Source organism: Chamaea fasciata, unplaced genomic scaffold, assembly GCF_029207755.1.
Source record: "Chamaea fasciata isolate MVZ Bird 193981 ecotype frontalis unplaced genomic scaffold, bChaFas1.0.hap1 SCAF_4, whole genome shotgun sequence".
Taxonomy (NCBI): Eukaryota; Metazoa; Chordata; class Aves; order Passeriformes; family Sylviidae; genus Chamaea; species Chamaea fasciata.
This window is the reverse complement of record NW_027094089.1, coordinates 77513138-77527654: the sequence shown is the minus strand read 5'-3', so window position 1 is coordinate 77527654 and position 14517 is coordinate 77513138. Positions and strand designations below refer to the sequence as shown.

Sequence of the window (14517 nt, the reverse complement as noted above, 5' to 3'; positions counted from 1 at the left end):
CATCCCTGAGCATGGGGCTGGAGGCGCTCAATCCATTCCCACTGCCTGGATTCCCCAGGGATCTGGGCACTGAGAAGCTCTGAATCCCAAAAGCAGGAGTTAATCCTCAAGCTGAATCTTAAATCAGCATTTTTCCCCAGTCTCCACTGTGGTCTGACGTTAGGAGAGGGACTTCTCCCACATGGCAGGAGGGAGAACTCCAGGCTCTTCATCTTTCTCCTACACATGGTATGACCTGATTACCAGGGAAAAAAACTAAGGAGCAAAAATGAAGGAAAGCCCATTAGATTTTGAATTACCATCAGCACTAAAATGTCTTAGAAACATTCCTGAAAGCAAACCTGAGAAAGCTCAGCCTTGACACCTGGGGTTACAAATCCCTCTTGGGATCAGCAAGGTTGGGAACACAACCCTGCTTCTCCCAAACTCTTAATTCCAGCCCTGCGAGTGGCCACATGTACAAACAACTCTTTGGAATATTTGCAGACTTGACTGGAGGGGGAAATGTGCCTGTTTTGTTCTTGTCAGTGTGGTTTCTTACACTTCAGAGGAAGCCAGGCTGCCCTGGGAGCAAAGCAAGGGTCCTTTGTTAGGTCAATAAATACATTCCTGATAGATCTTCACCAGGTTGGGAGGGATAGAAGGAATGAGGCAGCAAAACCCCACATTTATGATCATTAATAAAAACTCCAAGTCTAGGTCTCTGCTGGGGGAGGCAAAGACTAAACAGAGTTTGTTTTGGGCCTGGGATGTTAAAATCCCTTTATTTGTGAGGAGCGCGACCTCCTGATGATCTGCTTGAGTTTCATTTCAGCAAGGCTGAGGTCACTTGGGTTGCTCAGCCTGGAGAAGAGATGACACAGGGGAGACTCCTCAGAAGTTGCAGCTCTTCCTGAGGGGCAGCTCCAATCTCTGCTCCTTGTGAGAGAGACAGGACCCAGGGTACAGATGGAGCTCTGTCAGGGCAGGGTAAGGCTGGATTTTAGGAAAAAGTTCTGCCCCAGAGGGTTCTAGGGCACTGCCCAGGGTCCCCAGGGAATGGGCACAGCCCCAAGGCTGACAGAATTCCATGAGTGTTTGGACACTGCTCCCAGGGATACACAGGATGGGATTTTTGAGGTGTCTGTGCAGGGCCAGGAGCTGGACTGTGATCCTTGTGGATCCTTTCCAGCTTAGGGAATTTTACGATTCTTAGGCTGCCCGCAGCCCCTGAGCCCCCCAGTAACTACTGGAGGGTTCAAGGGCAAGAAGCAGAGTGTCACCATGTCCCTGTTGTGGGGACACACGGGACAGGAGGTTCCTGCAGGTGTTTTGTCTGACCAGCCCAGGAGGCTGCAGAGGGCTGGCACAAAGCTGCTGGGCTTGGGAGCAGTTATTGCAAAAGGCCGCCTGTGGCTGGACTGTTAGAATTGCATCTGTCCCAGGATCAGAGAGGCTTTATTTCCTTTCTGAGAAACCCTGAGACAGCCCCTTCTCTCTGCCCTGTCCTCCCCATGTTACTCATAGCAGGAAGCTGCTTACGTGAGTGAGGTCTGGAAAATGCTGCATTGCCCTTTCGCCAAGGATTTTCAAGGAAAATGGAACGAAAAGTTCCCCCAAGCTGGCCTTGAGCTGGTGCCTCCTGTCCACTGCATCTCCTCCCACATTCCTCACGTGCCTTCATCACCCCAAATCACTGTGCCAGAGGTTCACAGGACTCCAGAGCTGCTCTGGGTTCCTCCTTCCCATTTCCCGGTACTCAGGTGGGAAGGGCAGGGCAGTTGCTTCCCTACAAACCTGGAGAAGCATCCTCACCTGTGGGGAACGGCTTGTGGTCCCCAGCTCCAGAGAAGAGACTGGAGCAAGGCTGAGACCCCTCAGCAAGGGTAGCCTAGCCCCAGGGCTGAGGTGGCCTGGATGTGTGCCTGAGAAGATTCCCAAGCCGTGCACGAGGAATCCCAGGTTGGGCAGGACTCAAGGAAAGAAAAGAGGCTGAGCTCAGGTTGATTTTCCTCTCGGGATGCAGTGCAATGGCTCCAGTCAGGGTTAATCATATCCTGTGGGAGGAAAAAGAGCCCTCAAGGATGTGAACTAATGAAACTGAGACGCTGAGGAGAGGATGTCAAAGCCCAGGAGGACAGTCCTGCACACCCTCAGCTCCTGGGGTAGATCCTCCTGGGATCTATCAGGAGGATCCTCCTGGGATCTATCTGTTCAGATCCAAATTGTGCCACTAACACCAGCTGATGGCAGAGTTTTCTCCCACTGTAATTAAAACTAAAACTAATCAATAGAATCTGAGGTTGTTCTGAGGGTCAGCAAATGTCCCTGGTGCATCTGCACGTGGCAGAGGACACCGGAGGCACTGGGCAGTGCTGAGCAGGAGCCTTCAGAGCCATAAAGAGTGGCATCAATGATTCCACTCAAATTAAATGTCTAATTACAGTAACTCTCTCCCATTGTGGGAATTTATCTGGTGAAACAACCCCAGCAAACATCCAATATTACACTGAGTTTATGTAAATTCAGGCACAGCCTCCACAGCTTCCAGCGAGGTGCCCGAGCTCGTGGCCTCCGCCACCAGCACTGACCCCTCAGCAGAGCTTAGTATATTTTGATTTTTTTCCCCTGTTTATTTCTACTGGATGTCACTGTGAAACAACTATGCTCCAACAAGGACTGCTGGAGAAGGAGGCAGGTCTTACTCTTCATACTCAGAGCAGGCACAATTCATGGCTAAACTGACTCTTAGAAGGAAGTTGGGAAAAGTAGAAATACGGTTTATTAGCCATTAAATCTGGAAAACCAACACAGCCAGGAAAATACTGCCCTCCCGTGAACTGAGGAGAGAGATAGGGTGAAGTTTCAACCCCAAATGTCACTCAATTACAAGAAAAAATATGTAAATTCTTCAGCCCCTGCTTTCCCTGGAAAATTGAAATTTCTACAAAATGCCAGTTCTTTATCCAAACTACAAGTATCATGTCAATACAAACTGCGGGGGTTGTAGGGAGAGGGAGGAGATTTGGGGCTGTCTGAGAAAATAATAAATTGGGGACTATTTTTGTTTCTTTCTATTTCATGTTAAACTTCAGGGGCTTTTCATTAAGTTCAGTGCAGCAACACCACAGGAGAGCATCCCAGGTCACACAAACACAGTTTGGACTACTTTTGGATGGAGGGATCAAAATTTCAAGACTTTTATTGATTGATTTTGCTAGATTTTGTATAGAAGTACATAAATAGGAAGACCAGGGGCAGTGGTGAAAAGGTCAGTGCTGAGCAGGACCCTGATGTTGGTGAGGCGTTTTCTGTCCCCTCTCCTGAAGTTAAAGGGGTCAGGGCCCCTTAAGGAGGCACTGACAGCATTCTGTCCATCAGAAGGAGGATTTTTAAAGCCCTGTAACCTCTGATAAGGGCAGAGATTAACAAACCTTGTTGAGTGACACCGTGACAAAAAGCCAGCCCTGCGCATGTCCCACATGCGCTGCCCGAGGGTGCTGCTGGCACCATTTGGGGAGAAAAGATGAAGTAACAGCAAAGAGGAGAAGTGAAAAGGAGATTGCCTCATTTCTTCATGAAACAAGGGTCCTGTAGTTCTCTCGAAATGCCTGTTTGTTTTTGGAGCTGTTACAGACACCGAGGCCATATGTGTCACTGGGGGGAAGACTTTGTGGCTCTCTAGGGTGACCGGTCACAGGGGGCCATTCACAGGTACAAATATTCCATGTCTGGAGGCTTTCCCTTGGCTCCAGTAGAAAAACTGAGCATGATAAAGACCAAAGAGGGTAATTCCAAGCTTTTTATTGAAGGAGGTGGTTCAAACACTTTGTCTCAGGAGGTGGGAATGGGGCAATGCCATTGCTGGGGTTCAGCCACCCCATCCCTCACCAAGGCAGAGGAACTCTGGGATCAGGGATCCCAAATTCTTTCCTAGCACACAGGAACTGCTCACCCCCGTCTCACAGCTCTGACCCCAAATCTATCTTCATCCTACCATGCTTATCTCACCCCTAACAAGTTGGGATTCCTGACTGCTCTGGGAAGTGGCTTATTCCTGGTGTGTCAGTGAAGCAGAGGGGCAGAGATTGATGCTGGAGCACGAGGCCATTCTCCACCACCTTTTCCAGCAGCAAAGTTCATCCTGAGCTCACCACCAGCTCTGGATGAGCACCAGGGGTGGGGACCAGGAGCACTGCCCCTGCAGAGGCAGCTTCAAGGCACATTCCAGGAAATGTCACAGCTCCATATTCCGCCTCCACCCCACTTTATTCCCTCTGCCTTTTTCACACTAATTGGAAAAGTCACTGCTGGAGTGACACAGACAATCCCCACATCAATCCCCATGGATGACCTCAGCTGGCAGGTGCTGGCTCCTTTTGCAGCCTCTGGAGCCACCAGCCCGTTTTCCAGGGCAAGGAAAAGACAAAGCCAGCAATCCTGGAGCAGAGCCTTTGGAAGGGCTCTCTGAGATTCCTCACTCCCAGCAGCCTCCAGCACCAGGCACAGCAGCAGGGAAAGCAGCAAGAAGGATTTTTCATAGCAAGAGAATATGGGGATGGTGGGAAAAGGCCAGTTTGGGGTTTTTTTTCTGCTTTGTCTCCTAAAGTGTCCTCGATAATTCTACTTGCAGGTTCTCTCCCAGAGATCCGCTCTGCCAGCTGAGAAACGTTCCTTGTCCCACCACCTCACACGGAATATCAGCGCTTCCCTCTGAGGGTGGGAAACCAGATCCACACCAATCTCAAACTGGAGATCATTAGCCCCAAACAAATAAGTAGATTTCAGTAATGGATACAGCATGGAGGTTTCCTGGAGGAGCCAATATTTGAATTCTTCACAGCTGCATCTCTGCCTTTTGCCGGGTGGGTTGGGTTTTTTTTTCTATTTAGCCTGAAGTGCTCCCCACTGCCTCATGCCATGTGGCTGCTTCTTATTTGCATCCCAGACCTGATCCATAGCTGTGCACTGATATAAAACATATCAGGTATAAAATAGTCATTGGAGTGGGGAGAGACCCTTTTGCAGTGCTGAGGACACCGATCCCATGGGAAGGGGATGCTGCTCCAGCTCCAACATCTTTGTGGCTGTAAGAGGAGCCCCCAGTGCAGAGCAGGGGCCCCCAGGCCTCCATCAAGGGAAAAATAAAAAATAAAAGAAAAAAGGGAATGGAAACAATCACGAGGAATGGGCTTATTGTAGGAGAGAGCAAGTAAAAGAGGTTGTTTGGGGACAGGGAGGAAAATGCCAGATAGGAAAGAAATAGAGCTGTGAAAAGAGACAATGGAGAACTGGAGTGAAACAATTGAAGTCCCAAGTGGACAGGGAGCAGGGAGATCACGGAGCACGGGCTTGTCCCAAAGGTGCCTCAGCTTCCAGCACTCTCAGCCCAGGGATAGACATCAAACCTTCTGTGCACAAGGGCTGAGGGAAATTTTGGTGCCAATGTGAAGGGACAAGAGCTTTCACTCCCTAAAAGTGAGGTGGGGGGAGTTAAAACGGGAGCAGCAGCCAGAAAAACAAGTCAACCTGTGGAAAGGTAGGAAACCTGCTCCAAGTGCCCAGCAGGAAGGAAACAAAACAAAGGAATGAGCATCACATTACACCTGACACAGGAATATTTCAGGTTTTATCAGTCCTCCACTGCTGAGGGTTCACCTGCAGCTCCCCTGGATGTGCCCTTCAGAACATGTTAAAAAAGAAATCAGCATTTCAACAACTGAACTCTCAGCCTTTTCTTTGATGGAAAAAAATCAATTCCAAATGCGGATATTTCAATACAGGCTGTAATTTTGTTACAATTCAGATTTATTCTGTTTGTTTGTTTGTTTTTGTTTTTTTTTTTTTTGTCCTTCCCCTCCTCTCCGTTCTCCAGACATCGGCTCTGGTGCCTGTTCTGCTCTCCAAAGACCTTTCTCAGCTGAATTCCATGCAGGGAAATGAGCCCCTGCCCAGCCCAGGGAGTGAAATGCCCTCTTTGGGATAAAAACACAGGATTCAGGTGCTTCTGCAGCATCCTGGAAATGTTCTCTTCATGCAGAGCAGCAGGAAAGCACATCAGAGATGGTTTGTTAAACACCTTCACTCTGATTTATAAGAGCCTTATAAATGAATCTATTTTGGCTTCCTCCTTTCCTCACCAGAGCAAGGACTAGCGTCTCCAGCTCTAACATATTTAAATGATAGTTGTTTTGATTTCTGAGGCTCCAGTTCCTTGGAACTGTGAGCACATTCCCAAGTAAGCAGACCTGGCCCGGCCGTGGTGTCACTGTGACCAGGTCAGCTGGAGAACTGTCCCCATACCCAGCTGGGAGCAGCTCTGCTCCTGCTCATGAGCCTCCCCGCTGCTGAGACAGCTGCTGCAGCTTCCCTGGGCTCTGGGGATGCTGCAACACCAGGGAGCGAGGCAGGATGGGCTCCATTCCACAAGGAGATCCTGTTTTCCCCAGCTGAACATTCTGCTCCGGAGCAGATGCCCCCGCGCGTGCCACGTTGCTTCCCAAGGGCCTCTGCTTGGACCTGCACGTTCCCAACAATTTCTTGAGGCACAGAGTCATTCAGCCTGTTTGGATTTGGATTTTTTTTTCTTGTTTGCTTCTTGGCTTGGGGCAAGAGTAATAGATTTATGGCTAAACAGAGCCAATGGCTGGAACTGGACTGAAATGAGATGTTTGATTCCTATCAGGGCCCTTTGCTGAATAAATTGATGAGAAACAGAGCAGAAAGACCTTGCAGAAGGTGGGAGAGACCAGGCAGCTGTTCCACAGCCTTCTCCTCACGTGGTGGTGACAGCAGCTCCAGACTGAGGCTGAGAGAAATGAGGAACAATCTCCCTATACCAGGTTTTTACCATTTACAGGTATCCAGTGGCAAGATGGGAGCTCCAGCCCTCTCTCCTGCACAGGAGAGGGATGAGAGAGAGCTCAGCTTTCCTCCCTGCTCAAAGATCTTCAGTGGGCCACGGTTTAATTCCCTTTTCCAAACAGCCCCTGTTGTGCTTGCAACCTGCAGGATGGGGCAGAGGGAGGTGTGGAAGCAGCTCGAGGTCAGGACATGCAGTATTTGCTTGTGGGCTCTGCCACGTAACGAGTGAAGGAATCATAAACCAGGTGTTCCCCAGCACTGAACTTCATCCCTCTACACCTCCAGCAGCCATAAACACCAGCAGTGTTTGTTGCGGGCTGCAGAGGGATTCTGGTTTGGTTTTTATGGCGACTTTGTGCCAGCAGGTTTGTGGATTCGGGGCTCAGTGGGATTTTATGGGAGCAGGTCTGTGCCAGGAGTTCCTGGTTTGGAGTGAGGGTTCTTGGGGGGTTCTGGGTCCTGCTTGGAGAAAGAAGCACAGACAACAAAATGTGGTGTCCACTTGCATCACCATCCCCTGCCAGGCTTCTCTGCCAATCCATGCTGGCCTGTCCATATGGATGCCAAGCACCTGTATTTTCTTCTCAATACACCTCTTTTACTGAACCCAGAAGAAAATCTCCCAAGTTGATGTAATTTCTTCAATTAAAATGATGTCAATTTTAGTGACTGGTCACTGGGGCTGGTACCACTCTGTGCCTCTGCCAGTGTCACCTGTTTGTTTAGTGGGTGTTTAATAACCCTGAATCATTTCTGCTGGTGTTGATTCGCTTCTGTGGTTCAACATCAAAGAAGCAGCAGCTGGATGGGGCTTGGAGCAACCTGGGCTAGTGGAAGGTGTCCCTGCCAATGGCAGGGAGTGGAACTGGAAGGGCTTTAAGGTCCCTTCCCACCCAAACCATCCCAGGCACCTGCAGAGGAGCAGGTGTGTGACCTTTGAGGAAAACCCCCCTCTCTGGATGCCCTCCAGGCTTTTCCCATTGTGCTGCTCTTCAAACCCACAGCCCAGAGTGCTGGTTTGCTCCCTATGGAGCAGATCCTACAACTGGAGAAAACACTCCGGGTGTAGAAGGAGCAGTGCCAGCACGCACACGGGTGGAAAATCTGCTCCAGCATCGCTGTTTACTCCTGCAGATCCCAGCACAGCTCCCAGCAAAGTGCTGCTGGAGGGAAGTTTGTTTGCCAGGCCGCCCTGCCCCGCTCCCTCCTGGAGTGCACACAGCAGGAGTTTGTGTGGAGCCAGGGAAAACCAAGGGAACGTGTTCCAAGGCCATGCTCACAGCTCACAGCGAAGGCAGGAGAGGGGAGGCTTTGCCAGACACGAGTTCCAATGACCAAAATCGTTATTATTGTAGTCAAAGGATGGAAAAACAAACATTTTTATTATGGGCTGGAACTAAAACTCCAGGACGGCTGCTAATCCCCCTGATAAGTGGGGTGTTGGCGTGGAGGTGGGTGTGCATCCAGGTTTTTATTATTCAAGCTCCCCAGACCACGTTCAGACTGGGATGTGTTGTAATTGCAACATTCCCCTTATCTTTCTCTTCTCCCCTCTCTGTCAAAGGCTTTTCTTTTCCATTTCTTTAATATTTTTCTTTCCCTCTGCCCCTTTATTTTTATTAACTCACCTAGGGCAGTTGAATCAGCAAATTAAAAAGATGAAATTGCAATTCCAAATTTTCTACTGGAAGAATGAGCATATTTTTGGCACTGCCTCTTGCCATTGTTTTGTTAAGACAGACTCTCCTTAATTCCCCTCTTTTCCATTTTTTTTCCATTTCAGAGCCTGCCCTTCCTTTATAAGCCCAGATTTCTTCCCATTTGTCCTCTCTTTTCTCCCTTCTGACTCATTTCCACTTCCCATTTCTTTTCCCTTTCCCCTTCCTTTTGCCAAGTGTTCTTTGATGTTGTATTCTATTTTTAATCCCTCTTTACCAGGCCTGGATCTACCCCCAGCCCAGTGCCCTCCTCCTCTCCAGACTGAGTGGACAGTCTGGGCAAAAATTTCCTCAAAATCCAACTTTTCCCAATCCAGTCACTGCCTCCCTGTGTGGATCTCGCTGTCCTCGCACAGTCCTTGTGGCTCTCCAGGAATTTCAAAACAGAGTTAAAGCTGCCCTTAGCCTTGTTCCATGTAATTCCTGACCCATTTAATCAGAGCCTTCCTCCCAGGCAGTTTGGTCACTGTGCTCCTCACGCCAAATATTCCTCCCGTGTGGCTTTTCCGTCTGGAACATCCCGCCTCTGCCTCCAGCTTCACCTCCCTTCCCAGTTCCAGCCGTAAAAAAAACAGCTTTTCCCTCACTGTCATGCCGTGGCAGTCTGGATGTAGGCAGCAAACACTGGGTCATTTCTTTTCCATGGTGTGGGAATAGCTGTTGCACATGGAGCAGTTGGAGTTTTAAAGGAGCCCTGGAGCCTGTGGGGTGTGGGCAGATTTGAGAACTTTCCTCCCGAGGCTCACTGGAAATGAGCTGTGAATCCAGAAGTTTCTCCACCACTTTGCTGGAATGACCTTGTTAGGAGATAAGATCCATTTTAAGTGGAAATTTAAGGAAGAAGAAAAAAAAAGATTTAAGGAAAGGCTGGGGGGAAAAGAAAAGGATTTTTCCTGCACTGTGTTATTGCCTACAAAGGAATTCTTGTCCTTGTCAAAGCTAGGGGGGTCCAGGAGCTTTCAGAGCAAAGAATGCTCAGCATTCCCTCCCAAGGACCTCCTTTATTCTGGATATCAGGCACAGGACATCACCACGGGGGACCACAACCACCACTAGTCACAACTTGTGAGATTTAGCTGGCAATGGGTAAATACCGACCCTGGGAAGTCAAAACAGTCCTTGAATCTCTGCTTTCAGCAGCAAAGTTCATTTGGTGCAGAGCGTTTCAGATTTCCAAATCCCGTCTGGTAGGTCACTTTCAGGAGATCTCCTAAAAATTAAGCCCAAATACTTCACTTCAGAATGAAATCCCCAGGGCACTGCAGATTAGGGTACAGCCTGTGGAGCTCTAAGATTCCTGAGATGGAGTGCTGAAGATTCCAGGAATTCTCTCAAAGGTGAAATTAGTCAATAACTTTTTGTTCTTAAAGCAGGTCTGCACTCACCGAGTCCTGTGCTTCCACCTTTCACCTGGTCTGGTCTTCCACCTTTCCTGAAGTGTTCCCAGACTTAAAGAATTAAAGAATTAAAGAATTCCATTTGGGGTCATCATTGAAATTCAGAGTTTAATATCAGGGACAAAAGCATGGTGAGACTCAAAACAAAGGAGCAGATTATTTTCCCCCTAAATCTTTGTCTGAAGGTCTCAATCTACTTCATAGGCAAATTTACAGGTTCTTATCAACCATAATAAAACACGGGTTGTGCAGATCCACAGTATTCCACAGGGAAAAGAACCAGGGCAGGAGTCACACGTGTGCAGGAAAACTTGTGGAAGGGGTAGAAATAAGAGGAAATTTCAGTGCAGATTTTTACCAATTATCTTGTTAAGAGGAAAAGGTTTCTCCTGCCTTTTTCACATGGAATTTTCTGTGGATTCACCTACAAACTTTTGCTTTTCAGATGCAAGAGATTTTATGTTCTTTCACTGTTCGCTCCCAATTAGCAGGGAATATATTCATCATTTTATTGGCCTATATGAGTAAAATTAACGGTAAAGTTACTCTGAGAGTTGTTTCGGCCTTTATTTAACAAGGTAGCCTATTAATTGTTTAAAAATTCAGCAGCCACCACCACTTCTGGCCTTTCTTACCAGGGCCTCCTTGTTTACAAAGATGGATGGGAATTTATTTTAGTCCTGTCTGGCGCAGGGTGTTTGTTCTGGAAAATCAACCCCTTCTACAGCCTCCAGGGAGAAATTCTCTGACATTAAGGAACAATTTCATCATAAAATTTTCTATATTCATTATGAACACGTCTAAAATCAATCTGGGAGTAAACACAAGCCCATTCATTTTAAAAGGTTAGTCTTTCTATGTCTATTATATAGATTATACATACACATTTATTATATTGCATATAAATGTCAAGTGTGACCTTTTTCTGCTGTGATCCACAGTTTAGTGGGGCTTGTATAAAAGCACAGCTGTCACATCTATTTTACATCCACATGGAGCTGAATTCCACACAGAAAATCTCTGAAATTGCTGCTTTAAGCAAGTTTGAGGCACATTTTTTAAAACACGTTAATAGAAATATATTGGTGTAAACTGACTGGAGGAAATTAGGTGAAGAGTGTAAGATTTATTTGCCAGGGAAAAAAAAAAAAAAGAAAAAAAAAAAAGAAAAAAAAAAAGAAAGAAAAGAAAGAAAAGAAAAAAAAAATATTTGCCAGAGGGGATCTGCAGTCCAGGAGGGTTTTTTTCAGCTCCTGCCCTTGATCCTCTTTGCAGCAGGGCTTGGGATGCTCCGAGGCAATGGAGCTGCCTGTCAGGATATACAGGATCATGGAATAACAGGAATATTCAGGTTGGAAAAGACCCCCACGACCACTGATTCCAACCATTCCCCAGCACTGCCAAGGCCACTACTAACCTACGTCCCCAAGAGCTGTATCCACAGGGATCTTAAATCCCTCCAGGGGTGGGGACTCCTCCTCAAGGATGGGGTTCTCTGTGCAGGATGGGTTCCCTGGACAGCCTGGGCCAGTGCTGGACAACACTTTCCATTAAGAATTTTTCCTTAATATCCAACTAAACCTCACCTGGCACAACCGGTGATGAAACCTCTCCTTCCTCTTCTCTTTGCCCCTTCAGTTGGGATCATCCCCTAGTTTTCATGCTGTCACCACTAAAGCTTTTTATGTTATGACACAGTTTTAAGGGTCAGGCATGCACTGTGATCTCCCAAATTGTGGGGTGGAATGCGCAAATTGGGAAACCCCCTACTCATCCTTACCGTGGCATGGGGGGAATGGAGACCCCTGAGGGGGCCGGGACACGGTTTGGTGACACAGGTGGAGCACTGTGACAAACACTGCCTGGAGGTGACATTGCCCAAGGGGGACAGACAGTGACAAGGGGACAGTGTCCAGGGGTGACAGTGCAGTGCCCGAGGGGGACAGTGACCAGGGCAACAGACAGTGCCTAGGGGACAGCGCCCAAGGTGACGGGCAGTGCCCGGGGGTGACGGGCCGTGGCCAGGAGGGACAGACAGTGCCCAGACAGGTCACCCGCCCCCAGGTGCCACCACCCCGGCCCGTCGCGGCCGCCCCCCCGCGCAGCTTTCGGCGGCCGCGGGTGTCCCGGAGCCGCGGATCCGCGCGGGCTGTGGTTGGTTGGCGCGCCCGCCCGCCCCCGGCCGGCGGCGGGTGGGCGGCGCAGGCGCGGTGCGCGCATTCCATGATGGCGGCACGGGTGGGCGGCGGGCGCTGAGGCGGCGGAGCCCGCGGGGGACACGGTCAGTGCCGCGGGCAGCGCCGGGGCACCGCCGGGGGCCGCTCCCCGGGGCCCCTTCCCCGGGCTCCGCTGCTCCCCGAGGCGGCGGAGAACGGCGGTGCCCAGCCGGAGCGCGGTGGGCAGTGCCGGGATCGGAGCCCCGCGGAGCGGAGGGCGGGAGGTGGCGCGGAGCCGGGCGAGGGCGGCTGGAGGGACAGGCGGGACCCCGGCGATGGGAAGGGTGTTCTTAGGCGGGGGACAGCCCGGACTGTGGGGCAGGTTCGGGGGTGGACGTGGCGCACGGGGCAGGTGGGGGCAGGATTGAAGGGGATTCGATGTCCCGGGACATGGGGTGGGATGGGGTGAGCGGGATGGGATGGGATGGGGTGGCTGGGATGGCATGGGGTGATTGAGGTGGGATGGGATGACCGGGATGGGATGGGGTGGCTGGGATGGCATGGGATGGAATGGTCGGGGTGGGCTGGAGTGCCCGGCGTGCGGGATCCGTCCGGGTGCGCTGCCCTGCGGAGCGCAGAGAGACGCTCCCAGGAGCGCATCGCCCCAAGAGACCCCGCGGGTTCGGGGACAGGGGCTCTGGGGAGCCGCTCCTAAAGGGACTCCCGGCTGCGGCGGGGGCTCCCGGCTGAGCCTGCCCGGACCGGGTTAATAATGCCAGCCGCTGTCGCGGGTCGCACTTCCCCCGGCCCATTCCCGCTCCGCTCCCCAGCGCACTGATTCCCCGTCTCCTTCTTCCCCCTTGCTTTCCTTGTCCTCCTGTTTCGTGGGGCTGCGATGTGCAGTCGTCCCCCCCGGGTCCCCCCTGGCCGCCCCCCCGTGCTCCCTCCCCGGCAGCCGCTGCCTGCGAATGCCACGTAGCCTTGTAGTTGTTCCCCTTGGCTGCTCCGCAGCTCCGGTCCCAGACACCTCCCCCGCGTCCTCCTGGGCTCGGGGCAGGGGGAGGTCACTCCTGTCAGCCCCTGCCTGGCTGGTGACCATCTTTTGCCCTCCCCCTCCCCGCTGTGTCCCCCTCTCCGCCTTGGAGCAGCGGCAGTGGGGACCCCACTGGGGTCACTCTCTGCCCGCTCCTATTTATGCCTTTCACAAAGAGCTGGGGACTTGAGCAGCGGGTGCTTCCCCATGGGGACGGCATCCAGGGATTCTTTGCCCCCAGACTCAGCAGCCTGTCTGCCACCTCAAATCTGAGGTGTTTTGTGTGATAATCTCAGAAGACAGGGCAGCGATGCATTGCTGGCAGGTGTATTTGCTCCCTTCAGCAGCTTGCCCAGCTGGTTTCTGAGTTTCGTTTCTGTTTAAAACTCGGTTGGAATGATGGACATTTTCTGTGATTAATAATTGAGGTTTCAGTTTCTGTCCGTTCTGCTGATACTTTGTCTTCTCTCTGTCCCTTGCTACTTAAATTTTTTTCACATTGGCAGTCCTTCCTCGCTTTCCCTGCTGCCTGATTGGGAGTATTGACACACAGATAAGTTCCCCAGCAGAGCCCGCTCCACGTATGGCTATGGCCTGTGATTCCTGATGTTTTCCTAATGTATTTATCTTTACAACACTCAGTTTGATAGGGAAATACTGTCTCAGTCACAGATGGAAAGACTGAGGCACCGAAATATTTATGGCCCAAGGTTGCACAGGAAGTATGTGGTGAGGCAGGGAATTGAATCTAGATTTCCTGAGCCTCAGATTAGCATTTGAACCAGGGAAGCATCCTCTCTGTATTTTAAGCCAATAAATTGACCTTGGAGGTAGGATCCAGTGTAGAAGAAAGTACTTTGCGTTTGGTTCAGTATCTGTGTGAGCAAGAAGCAAAGCCTGAGTTGCTTCCCACACTCACATTCCTTCCCTTGGTTTATGTAATTTGTGAAAAAGGATAAGGTGGTAAAATGGAAAGATGTTGACTTTCTCAGGGCTCAGTGTGTGATCATGGGTGTTGAAAAGCAGCCAACTATTACACTCTCCTCTTTTTTTTTTTTCTTTTTTTTTTCTTTTTTTTCTTCTTTTTTTTTTTTTTTTTTTGCGCTCTTTGCCTTCCTGTTTCCAAATCTTGGAAAGCTTTGGAGCACTGTTGTTGTCTGGGAATCGTTTGTTCTCAGCTGGGATCAAATAAATCTCATTTTCTAGGGAGCTGAACTAATTCACTGGATCCCAGGTCTCAGTTTGGGATCCTTCATGGGGCAGCCTGTGGATAAACAGGGCTGGGACTGGCGGCTCACACACCTCCTGGAGCAAGCTCTTACAAGTTATTCACTCAGCTGTAGCTCAGGATTGTTGCAGCAAGTTTTTGG

At 50.2% G+C, this 14517-nt stretch overlaps 1 protein-coding gene across 2 annotated transcripts in view; it reads left to right on the top strand.

The window, feature by feature from the left end:
* Positions 1-12180: 12180 nt before the first annotated feature.
* Positions 12181-14517, top strand: part of LOC136288687 (fibronectin type-III domain-containing protein 3a-like) — a 39146-nt gene continuing 36809 nt past the window's right edge. For both annotated transcript variants that reach the window (XM_066182153.1, XM_066182154.1), the window contains exon 1: positions 12181-12239. The gene's annotated coding sequence lies outside the window, so the exon portion shown is untranslated. The remainder of the gene's footprint in view (positions 12240-14517) is intronic.